The following is a 13,362-nucleotide window of genomic DNA, read 5'->3' as shown; positions in this document are numbered from 1 at the left end:
CAAAAACAATTTTCTCTTCAATTGTTTTTCACTGTATATCAAGACAAAATAGAGCAAAGACAGGTAAGGAAATTATTTTCATTTCAGCTAATTTTTTAGAAAATTAAAATATCCACAACTATTTAGATTTTGATAACAGCTCTAACATATGTGTACAGTCCGCAAAAAAAAAAGATATCACCCTGAATAACTTTTGTTCTAATGATCGGATTTTCACGATTTAAGTGTCAATCTTAATGGTTCCTGGGGGTGACCTCAAATATGCTAATTAATTAGTGCTAACTATTAATTAAGTTACGAAATCAGACACAAAAACGTACTTTCTCTGAATAAACATGCATTTTTTTTTACATATTTGGAATCCTGACCCTTAAAATAGGGGGGGTAGACAAAATTTCGAAAAAAATGGGTTATAAATTAGGTCGCAATAAGGATTTATATATCTGGTGATGGTTTAAAAATATGCCAAATTACCTCGCCATAGAAGGGGAAATAATTTATAACAACCATAAAGAAACTGAATGAATGACAAGATGGGAAAAGATCGTGCTTCTCGTTGCTAAGCAACCATAATTTTTCGCGTTGCTTTCTGGGCTTTTTTTTTTTTTAAAATCTCCTTTAAAAAGGAAATTTAAATAAATTAATAAATTATTTTTGATTCTCCAAGATTATAGAATCTTTGACTTTTTATCTGACATTATTTATTTTTTTAAAGCTGTTTTAATGTAATTTGTATGACAGTTTTGAATTAAAACCAAATTTTCATAAGTTATCATAAATTTATGAAGAGCTTCTCAGGAAAGGAAAAAAAAAGTGATCAAGCAAAGGTGGACCTGAAAAAAGATAGCTATTCTGATGCATAATCGCAAAATTTTATAGAAATTAAATAGTTGTAAATATAAATAAAAACAAAAAAAACACGAAGAAAATTACGAGTTGATGTTATTTACACACTCCTTTCGTTAGTTCTTTAAAAAATATGATTAAAAGAAAATTAGGTTTATAATACCCTTAATTAAACAAGAGTAACAATTGTTACAGTTTTTACAATACTTTTTCAACTCTGACACTCTTTTCATGAGATAACTTCTTTTGCCAACGATTTTGTCCCTTTTTTTTTATTAGTTGAAACCAGCTTACGCATTCTTGTAATTTTTACATTTTATCTTTGAAATTTCAATCTCGAAAGACATGCATGAAGTGACGCCTAGTCCAAAGAATCTAAGTTAAATAGTTGTAAGGCCGATTATTACGAAAACAATTAACTACTCTGGTTCAATGAAACAATTACAGTCAAACTTGTGTTAGTTGACCACTTCATGTGCATTGTTTTAGTGGCCAACGTAGACAAGTGGTCAACTTATAGAAGGGGTGGGACATTGTTTACCTTTTCGTTTCCTACATGTTGCTATACATTTAAATTTTTTTTTTACTTGACTTAAAAATTTGATTTAGCAAATGGCCAAATGAATATCTCAAGAAATGTGTTTAAACCTAAACGAACTTCAATTTGTTACACAGAAATAATTTTAATACTTAACTAACTTTTTTAAAAAAATTATTTTGTTAGTTATGCATGTGAAGTGTTTAATAAAAATAATTTCTTAAAATATCAGAACACGAAAACATTGAAAACTTTAACAAAACAAAATTTTAACACTTCAAAATTTATTCTGTTATTACTACACATATAAGCCTATTTGCTCACTATTGCAACTGGAAGAGCAACTTTTCAACTAACACACCTGTTTTCAAAGAATGAATGAACGAAATGGTCAAAAGCTGACTCCCTACAGTTTCCCCAGATGGTCAACTCACAAAAGGGTTTAGATTAGCTTTTTACACTATTTCACCGAACAAGTGAAATATTAACATACATTGCAAAATGACAGAAAATTTTCTGATTTTTTTTTCTGGTCAACTTATGAGGGTTTTAGAATAGAATTTCATAATACTCCTAGACAAAATTAACTTATTTCAGTGGTCAACATACAAGATAGACAGGTGGTCAAGTTACAAAGGTTTTGCTTCTTTATTATGTAGGAAAATTTCCGTTCTTGATAATTGAGGTCAACTTATTCAGATGTAAAACTTACAAGTGTGGTCAACTTGGCAGGTTTCACTGTATAAATAAATCATTAATATTCTTGTTTTTTTATTACGAAATATTAGGAGAAATTTGTATACATAATTTTTTCAAAACGTGTGTTAAAACTATGATTATAAGTTATTTAAGAAGAAGAAAGTCAAATGGAGTAAAAGAACAATTTTTGAGATGATGATTCTAAAAATAGCACGTTTTTCAAATCCTTTTACAATTTTTTATTTTAGTAGTTGTTTAACAAAACAAGGCATATCGAACATTTTCCTGATATAGCAATATTTTTTTGAACTGTGCAAAAGTTGAGAAATCATACAAACAACTTTTAAAGCAAATATTTTCAACTTTTTAAGACAAAAGGGTAACTTAAAAGGGTTAGCGCACAAGATTTTCTTTGAATGTTTAATTAAAATTGCATGCCCATAGTTTTTTGTTCATTTAAAAAACAAAACAATCTGTTAAATTTTTCCCCTGTGCGCACATACGCATTTACTTTTCATTACTCGAATAAATAAGAAGCAATAAAAAAAATAAAATTAATAATTTATCTTCATTTTTCGTAAACAATAGTATTTTTAGTAAATAGTCAGCTGTTCTGCTTCGAATGATATTGTGTGTGATCAGTAGAATATTTTTAATTTCTTAACAAGATTTAATTCTCAGATAGCTGGCAATAATTCTAAGTTTTCTTTCAATAAGAACTTAGCAATAATTTAAAAAGTAATTTTATTTTAAAGAAAAACATAAATTAAAGTACTTAAACGATTGATTATTGGAAAAAAATATACATAATAGAATTTTAAAAAAATTGCATTAAAATTCAATAAAAAAGTTAGAAAAATAATTCTGCGAAACACGCACAGACAGGTAATTTACAAATTTATTTTAAGATTAAAGCGATATATAAGATGTAAAGAAGTTTTAAAAAACTCTACTCTAAACTCAGCTGCACGACAGCCCATGGAGGGCCAAGGCCTACTGTGCCCATCTCAGTTTTCTGGACCTAGGGCTCTGGGGTGCAGGAGCAGATGTTCCGGTCAGGTGGTCAGCCGAACGCGGAACCCCCAGTGTTTAGTTCCCAATCATGCTTGGTACTTATTTATCGACCCACTGAAGGGATGAAAGGCTGAGTCAGCCTTGCCCGGCCCGAGGAACGACAGCGCGAAGCGCTACCGCTCAGCCACCGGGCGAAGTTTTAAGATGATTAAAAATGTTGACTACGCATTCGTATTAATAATTATAAAATATATATTCAAGAAATTGATAAATATATTATTCCAAATCTATGCATACGTATGTATATTATTGAAATTGTATCAGTTATTGAAAAAGAAAATCGAAAATTAAAAAATAATCACATTAAGTAAGCACAATCAGGTGCATAATCATATTCTATCAGAAGCACGCCTTTATAAAACTAGACATTCGTTGAATAAAGTGTTTTTTATTCAAAATGTTTTATTTATAATTTCTTTACTAAATTACAAATAAATTATTAAATGACTAAAAAGAAACATCGTATTTTATAGTTTGAAAGAAATAAAAATAAAAAGATTAGCAAACGATTATTAGCGAAAAAAATATGAATGAAATTTTACACTACGCGCGAGAAGTCAAGTTCCTCGCAAGTTTATCACATTTTAATATTAATCGCCCCATTTAATCATTTTTTTAGTGTCGCCAAATTATTTTTTCAAAAATAATTAATTTTAATTTTTTTCAGCTTCTAATAAATAAAAACAGTTGAAACTTTAGATTTTTCTATTGAAAAATATGTAGATTATTATGGTATAAAAAAATTCATACCTTATAATTCAAAATTTTTTCATCCTCAATTTAATTAAATAATAAAAAATAATTAATAATTATTAAAAATTATTTTTTTCATGAAATTATCTTTGGGTAAATGAGTTTTATGAGTGGGAGCAATTTTCTTCAAATTGCTTTATTAGTTCTGAAAATATGACTAAAAACGTAAAAAGTGAAATTAACATTAACGGGTACGAACTTTGGATCGCTCTCCTGGCCAAACTATGGGGACCATATTTCCCAGATTGCGGCTACTCCCTATATTTTGAGGCTTAGAAATCCAAATATGTAAAAAAAAATACATGTTTATTCAGAGAAAGTACGATTTTGTGTCTGATTTCGTAACTTAATTAATAGTTAGCACTAATTAATTAGCATATTTGAGGTCACCCCCGGGAACCATTAAGATCGACACTTAGATCGTGAAAATCCGATCATTAGAACAAAAGTTATTCAGGGTGATATCTTTTTTTTTTTGCTGACTGTACATAAAAAAAAAATTTCTCCGAGAAAAAGCTCCGTATCGTTGACTGTATGGGTAGAGGTGTTATAAATAAACAATTTTTAATGTTAGATGTCAGTAAAAGTATTCGACCGCGTTTGATACCCACGTATCTTATTCCAACTTTTCACAATTTAATTTTCAACCTGGAATCCTTAAATTTATTATCTTCTCTCTTACAAATAGAAACCTCAAAGCATAATAAATATTGTGAAATCATCAATCCGTAATATCAGAAATACCCTGGTGTCCATTATTTACTTCCTATTAACACTATTAATTGCCAGGATCATCCAATTGGTAAATCTTAATACTGCTCGTACAAAACTTCAAGATTTGCTTTATATTATAGAAGATAAACCCCTCAGATGCAAGACTCGTGTGAATATGTGAATGCTCAAAAATCGCAAAACATAGTTATTCAAAAAAATAAAATAAAAAAATGAGAATTTTACTACAGCCTCTTAACCAATCAGCAATCTTTAATTATCCAATTAACACGTTGAATGCCACGCTAATTTTACATGGCTTGCCCATCTGGCAACGGTAAATAACTACAAACTAAATTTGCAAATATTAGACGGATTTTGTAATTTTTTTAGAAGGTTTAGCATGACATATCTTCTTTCCTTCTTTATTTATAAAAAATTGGGCACTTGGGCCACGCAGAAGGCCCCAATCCCATACATGGCACATCTAACAAAAGTGGTGAATTATGCAAACCTACGAATTATTTAGAAATAGTCGTGGATAAAAATCTACTAAATTGAATTTATTAAACTAAGAATCACAATTAATATATATCACTTTAAAATATATATTTGCTGTTCAGAGCAAGTTGGCATCTCTGAATATGTATGGCACCCCCAATCTATAACAGAACTCTTAATCGATAAAATAACTTCTTTAAGTAAATTTTGAATAAATTTTCTGCAATTCCATGAAAGAGTGTAAATTTTATAGTTCTATATCATGTTATACGCTGTCAGCCAGCTGTTTTTCGCGGCCTATGTGAAAGGTCAGTGTCAGCAAGCGGTGGCAGACGCAGACTAAATGTAATTTCAGTGTCAGCCACCGGTGGTTGACGCAGCCTAAATGTAATTTCAGTGTCAGCCACCGGTGGTTGATGTGGCCTAAATGGAAAGTCCAGTGTCAGAAACCGATGGCTGACGCGGTGCTCAACGTGTAAGGCAGGAAACAAAGCTACCTATCTAGGACTTAAGAATAAACAATTCTTAACAACATAATTACCAAGAACATATAAAATAAGTTTTTGACAAGTCCCAAGGCTACAATTAAGCAAATTCTACCTTTAATTTTTATAATTAATTTACAAGCATAGATTGAACATCTATCTTAAAAGACCCTTGTACAGTCCGCAAAAAAAAAAAAGATATCACCCTGAATAACTTTCGTTCTAATGATAGGATTTTCACGAACTAAGCGTCAATCTTAATGGTTCCTGGGGTTAACCTCAGATATACTAATTAATTAGTGCTAACTATTAATTAAGTTACGAAATCAGACACAAAAACGTACTTTCTCTGAATAAACATACATTTTTTTTTTACATATTTGGATTTTTCATCTTCAAAATATAGGGGGTAGCAGCAATCTGGGAAATGTGGTTCCCATAGTTTGGTCAGGAGAGCGATTCAAAGTTCGGGCCCCTTAATGTTAATTTCGCTTTTTGCGTTTTCAGTCATATTTTAAAAACTAATGAAGCAACTCAAAAAAAAATTGCACCCACTCATAAAACGCATTTACCCAAAGATAATTTCATGAGGAAAATAATTTTTAATAATTATTTATTATTTTTTATCATTTAATTAAAGTGAGGATGAAAAAAAGTTGAATTATAAGGTATGAATTTTTTTATACCATTTTAATCAACATATTTTTCAATTGAAAAATCTAAAGTTTCAACTGTTTTTATTTATTAGAAGATGAGAAAAATTAAAATTAATTATTAAAAAAAAAAAAAATTTGGCGACAATGAAGAAATGATTAAGTGGGGCGATAAATATTAAAATGTGATAAACTTACGAGGAACTTAACTAAGCGCGCGTAGCGAAAATTTCATTCATATTTTTTTCGCTAATAATCGTTTGCAAATCTTTTTATTTTTATTTTTTTAAAACTATAAAATACGATGTTTCTTTTTTAAGAGTCTAAAATTCTATTTGCAATTTAGTAAAGAAATTTGAATAAAACATCTTATTGAATAAAAAACATTTTATTCAACGAATGTAGAGTTTTATAAAAGCATGCTTCTGATAGATCATACACCAGATTGTGCTTATTTAATGTGATTATTTTTTAGTTTTTAGTTTTTTCTTCTCAATAACTGATACAATTTCAATAATATACATACGTATGAATTGATTTGGAATAAAATATTTATCAATTTCTTGAATATATTTTTTATAAATATTAATAAAAATACGTAGTAAACATATTTAAGCATACCTCACATCATCGCAAATTTCTCAACATTTTATATATCGTCTTAATGTTAGAAGTAATTTTTTAATCACCTGTCCAGAAGCGTTTCGCAGAACTATTTTACCAACTATTTAATTAAATTATAACATTTTTAAAAATCTTATTCTTTACCATATTACGTTTATTATTTCCTCATTAATATACTAATCAATTTTTTAGTACTTTAATTTAGGTTTTCTTTTAAGTGAAGTTCCTTTTTAAATTATAGTCAAGTTTTTTTTAAACGAATTATTGTCTGCTAGCTAAAAATAAAACCTTGTTAAGAAATTGAAAACATTCCACTGTTTACAATTATTTAATGCAAAACAGCTGATTATTTACTAAGCATACTATTTTTTTCAAAAAAGGAATATAAATCATTGATAGTCTTTTTTTTTTTTGTTTTGTTTCTTGTGACTTCAACATAGATTATCTAAAATAGAGTTGATGTTTTAGAAGTCACTACAAAGAGTCTAAAGATACCGAACATAAAAAGCTGTCGAATACGTAGCCAAAATTTTTAAGCGTCTTAAAATATCTCAGTATCTTAAATGTCGTCCTAACATCTTAGTTGTGAAATTAAATTTTTAATTATCTGTCAATAATTATTCATTATTCAATAATTATTTCATTATCTTTTACTCTTTCTTTATGATTACATGTAGATTTTTTTTCCGGATAATATGCTAATCTATTTTGTTTAATTTTTTTCTTTAGCACGATTCCCAAGATATTATTGCAGTATAGTTTGTTATCAGGAGAAATGCCTTATTTTGTTAAGTAGGAAATAATAAAAATTGAAATTTGTAAGAACATTCCGAAGCCGTGGCAATTTTAGAACCATCTGATTTTTTTTAAAAAAAATGCAATAAAAAATACGCAATTTCCGATCTTATTTTGATTAAAAATAAAAAAAACGTGGCAAGAAGGCTAACATACTGTGAAAACCAATTTTTCCTATATTTCGTCAAAATAAGATAAGAATGATATTGCTCCAAGGGATTTACTCAAAAATTTCGTTATTTCCAGAATGAAATCTGTTTGATCGAAACATATTTGCATGAAAATTAAAACGAGAAAACAATTAATTTTATTACTTATCTAAGCTTATTCCATTTATTTAATGATAGCGATATCAAGGTTAAGGATATGCGGTGGAAGGCCCGTTTACTATTATACTATAAATGCATTAAATCAGGTAGCTTGAATATTTTATTTTAAGCAAATTATTTAATAATTTTAAGCAAATAAGGGTGTAAAAATAAACTCGATCAAAATACTCCGAACGTATACCCTAAAATATATGTAGAATAAACTTTGGAATCGATATATAAAAAATACCTTTTCAAACAACTTCGAGTAGGACGGAAACGTAAACTTTTTTGAAATAGTTGTCCTTGTAACTATTTAATTTCGATTCCTGGTGCTAGGGGACATTCCATTTTCACATTCGACTTTTGAAATTTAAGGATGCAGCAAAAAAAAAAAAAAAAAAAAATTGTACTGCATTGCTTTTTTTACAAAGTAATGAATTATTATTTTTTTCAATCTAAGAACCTGTGCCTATAACTTATGTAAAACTTATTTTAATATCGAGTGAAAGAATTTTATATGTTGTGTAACTAAATAGATAATCCCAAGAAACTGAATCGAAAATATAGAAACTTCATTGATTTAAAAAAATAATAGATGGTAATAAAAATAGACATGTTTTGAGTGTCCAATAATAAAAGTCACAAGTTATTCAAGCTTGACAAGTTTTGAGAATGGGCGATTATATTTGAACGCTCGAAACATGTCGACTTTTATTTCCCTCTTCATATTTTTTGAGCCAGGTGAGTTTTTATCATCAAATATACCGTTTTACATTTGAGTCTTGATCATTATTTTGATAAGGATTTTACCTTCGTTAAAGTAAACATAAGCATTTCTATATTTTAACAGGATTTATGTGGTTTTTAAAAACGTAATAGCATCAATATTGTGAAAGTTATAAGTACTTAAAAATTTCAGTTTTGACACCAGATATTTTGAGTTAATGAAATTAAATATTTTATCTTTTAAATTTTTGTGCCTCCATTTCAGTATCTTAAAGATCTTACGAGCTCTACTTAAAAAGAGAGTATCAGATATATATAAGAAAACAATAATCATAGTAGCAGTATTTGGGGGTAAATGTAGCTTATCGTAATTGAAGAATATGCTGTGCGACATTTTATGGTGAATTTGCGAAGTTTCAGAATGTATCGAAACATGAGGATGCTATTTGCTAATAATCTTTATCCAAAGAAAACCATGTAACCTAAATATCTAGCAGAATGAAGCGATTTTTTAAACAATGAATCATACAATATGCAACATATTATTTCAATATCTTATTCTTAAATATAACATGTTTCAATGTTTTTAAAATGCCACTAAACATTCAGCAATTCCTTGAATTATAGAAAAAAGAAATATCGTAAATTATAGAAAACCTTGTGAATGTGTATTAGAATTACTATACAATCTACATTTTATTTTTCAAGCATTTTTTGTTTCTTCAAACTTTCTTGCCTAGGAGACTCGATTAAATATGTAAAAATGATTATCCCTAAAATTTTGTATATAGCTATAATAAGTTATGTCAATTTGATTTTAGTAAGAAATCCTCGAATAAATATAGCTAAAACAACATATCTAAATAATATCAGATAAAAAGTTCATGTATTTAAATTCTAAAAACTTAAAAAACCATAAATAATTTATAAATCAATTCAAATTTTCTTTTCAAAGCAGATTTAAAAATTTTTTTTTGCTTTTTGGACAGAAATCAGCTTAAAAACTGTCTATTGCCTAGAAACTTCGAGATATTTTCTATTAACAATTACTTAAACCTCTCCCAGCAATTACATTATGAAATTAATGAACATTATTTCATTTTTTTTTACATTCAGAGTTCTTTTACTAGGTTGCCTAGCAACCTAGTAAAATTAAGCATTAAGTTTTTGAATTAGTCAATGGGTTATCTTAAAATATTCATTTGCGCTGGCGACTTTTTTTGGCGGATTTCTGGTTTATCGCCAAATATATAAACCTTTATTGCTACCCAATTTATGACCCAATTTTTTCAAAATTTTGCCTACCCCCCCCCCCCTAATTCAAGTGTCTAGATTCCAAATATGTAAAAAAAAAATATATGTTTATTCAGAGAAAGTACGTTTTTGTGTCTGATTTCGTAACTTAATTAATAGTTGGCACTAATTAATTAGTATATTTGAGGTCACCCCCGGGAGCCATTAAGATTGACTTTTAGTTCGTGAAAATCCGATCATTAGAACGAAAGTTATTCAGGGTGATATCTTTTTTTTTTGCGGACTGTACACCTCTCATACGATTTATCATCACCTAAGCATCACCAGCTTAGTGCACACTCCTCTTGAATCTACAAAAAATACTTAAAATCTGCCTGAATAAGATTCTCCGTAAGATGATTGATGGTTCATCAGTATCTCTAACATTCATTGAGACCACAAAATCCACACACTGATGAAATACATCCATAAACTGAGTGCTGACTTTTTCGACAAGGCAAGTAATACCAATGCAGCGAATTTTAAGCAAATTTTAAATTTTGAAAATTTTGCTTGCAACCGATAACTTTCAATTTCGTGATCGTACACTGTTACAGATGTGTGTATGACGGTAAAATACATTTTTCTGTCTTCAGTTCATTAGTAGTCAAAGTGAAGTCAACATTGCTTTCGTCATTCCAATGAATAAATGCGATTTCAGAACGTGCAGAACTGCAATAGTTATAGAATATTCTTCTTCTTCATAGAATAGTATATATTTCTGTATCTATATAATTCTGAAAACAATAAAGAATCATCCGAATTATTTAAAATAGTATCATTTGTGTTGATTATTAATAAATTTTTATCGTTTTTTTTGTAAGTATTTAATTTTAAATGATTAATTTTAACTAGAATTCAGCTATTTTGTTCTTTGGTTAGATATTGAAATTCATATCGAGATTTTATATAATTATAAAATTTTATTGTGTGGTATGTCATCTTGAAGTAATAAAGAGATAATCTATGAATACATTTGAAAATATAACTTTCAAACGAAGAACATTTCATTTTAGAATTCTCCGGATTTATATAGCTGGTAAGTGACATGATTTTTACAATAAAAAATTTACTTTCAAATAATTTTTTTTTCTAAATTGTTGATTGTTCTCTACAGAATGGTTTTCTAGTTCTGATTAAGAATAAAAAGAAATTAAAAAGTAGCAACATGATTTTTTTTAAATTTTAATATGAGAAATTTTTAGAATAATTTTTTTTTTGTCGTTAGTCATCGTTGTTTAGTTATAAATAGGGATTTTTTTATTGAAACTTTAAATTTTTTGATAAAATTGTTGCAAAAAAACTTTTTTTGCAAAATTAAATTAAATAACTTTATGTGTTTCTATATATTTTTTGCATATTTTAATGTTTGAAGCAATATGATTCAGAAAAGTATGGAGTGCAAAGTTTAAATTGGCCTTTCATATCAGATCATTAAATTTTGTAGAGTGATTACGCAGGCATTAGGTTTTATCTCTAAGAAGAAAATGCATATTTTTTTCTGTTTTTTATAATTAATTCCCGGTGGCTGGGTGGCGCAGTTGGTTTGTCGTCGGCCTTCTGAGCCCAAGTCTGCGGGTTCGATCCCCGGCTCAGACACCGGATTTTCGGGATGCAGAAAATCCTCCGCGGCCATGTCGTATGATTATGCGGCATGTAAAAGATCCCTGGAGTGTCTTATTGGCTCTTGGCATTTCCGGCAAAATTAAATTCCTAGTGCACATTAGCATCCAAATAGAGTCTCGGTGCTGCCATCTAGTGTGACAGAAACTAGACGTCCAAATTAACATGGCCAACGGTTTCTCACCCATTGTGGTGGTCCTGAAAGAGTGGATACCAGTTCTGGAGAACACACTAGGTCTGCTCATCGGGAAGACTGATTGTGCAGCTCATAGGAAATAAAAATAATTATTTCCCCGACGCGTTTTGGATGCCCTTTCTGTAAAAAAGAGAATAAGAAAAATAAGTAAAAAAATGAAAAAGAGAGAGACATTCTACTTTGTTTTCTCTTGCATAAGAAAGAATATCAAACATTTTCGTTTTTAAATTTAATAAGCCGCAATAAAGAAGGAACGTTACAATGCTACATTAAAAAACGTTACAATGCTACATGTTGTTCTGCTAGCAGTCATTTGTCTCAAGTAACAACACTCCCTATAGGTTGTTGCTTTCGCGAATTTAGCTCTTAAATATGGGTCAGATTTACAACTCTGTTGTGCCGACTGGACTGTGTTGGGGTAAGGTAACTGGTTTTGCATCGGAAAGATTCTGGGCTCGAATCCCGAGTAAGACATGGAAATTCCTTCATTCTCTGTATTATTTGTCCTTACTGTGGGAGCAACGTTAGCCCACCTAATCTGCCCTGTAAATGTCTGAATTGACGAAACTTGATAACTTTGGAAGTATAGAAAAAAATTACATCACTGCATCGATTGATAAATGTAAGCAACTTAATAACTAGAAAAACTTAAATCTTACTACAACTCATCCACGTAGGTTGACAAGTTTACTCAATAAATAATTATGAAGAGCTCATTACCACTTTCATTTATTTTTTTTAATTTTTGGTTACATTTACTTGACTGTATGCAATTTTTAGCTGGCACAATAAATTACTTAAAGGCAGCACGAATTCTGAATGAAGCTTTACGTAAATCTATTACTACTAATGTCAAAAATGTCGACATTCCGATTTTTAAGTCAAATATTCATTTGTGCTTATAAAGCTCAATAATTGTCAAAATTTTATGAAATTTGAGTTCAGGGGTAATTTTTGCGCTTTAAATCAAATACAATAGAAAAAAAATTTATGTTTCTTCAGAAAAATCACGTTTTTACATCAAAATTAGCTTAAACATATTCCGTCATAGAAAAAAATATGAAATAGATGGTTCTTCAATATAGGCAGAAAGATGGGATATAAAAAACGATTTTGTATTGGTACTGATTCGTCATCTGATCAATGAAATGGAGAAAAAATCCACCAAATATTTCGATTGAACGAAAAAAAAGCCGTAATCATGCTAAATGGGACAAAACTGTCCAAAAGCATGAAATAATAAAAGGTTTAGGATACAGACATAGAAGTGGGCATTTAATACAGGAAAAAGACATTTGTAAATCTGCCATGCCGATGCCGTCAGGGGTCCAAGATCACGTTCTTTCATGTATTATTTGCGAAGAATCGGAAAAGATACTATTTCGTTTTTCAAAAAATATTTTAAGGATAAGCGATGGACAACTATACTACTGTTATTTTAAAGAACTATTTTCATTGTTTATGGATCATCATGGTTGCCATGTTCCAGGCAATAAAATAGATGATACATATGTTTAAAACACATTAACTCATT

This window comes from Parasteatoda tepidariorum, chromosome 6, assembly GCF_982258835.1.
Source record: "Parasteatoda tepidariorum strain Cologne lab strain chromosome 6, Ptep-v5.0, whole genome shotgun sequence".
Taxonomy (NCBI): Eukaryota; Metazoa; Arthropoda; class Arachnida; order Araneae; family Theridiidae; genus Parasteatoda; species Parasteatoda tepidariorum.
This window is presented reverse-complemented; position numbering follows the sequence as displayed.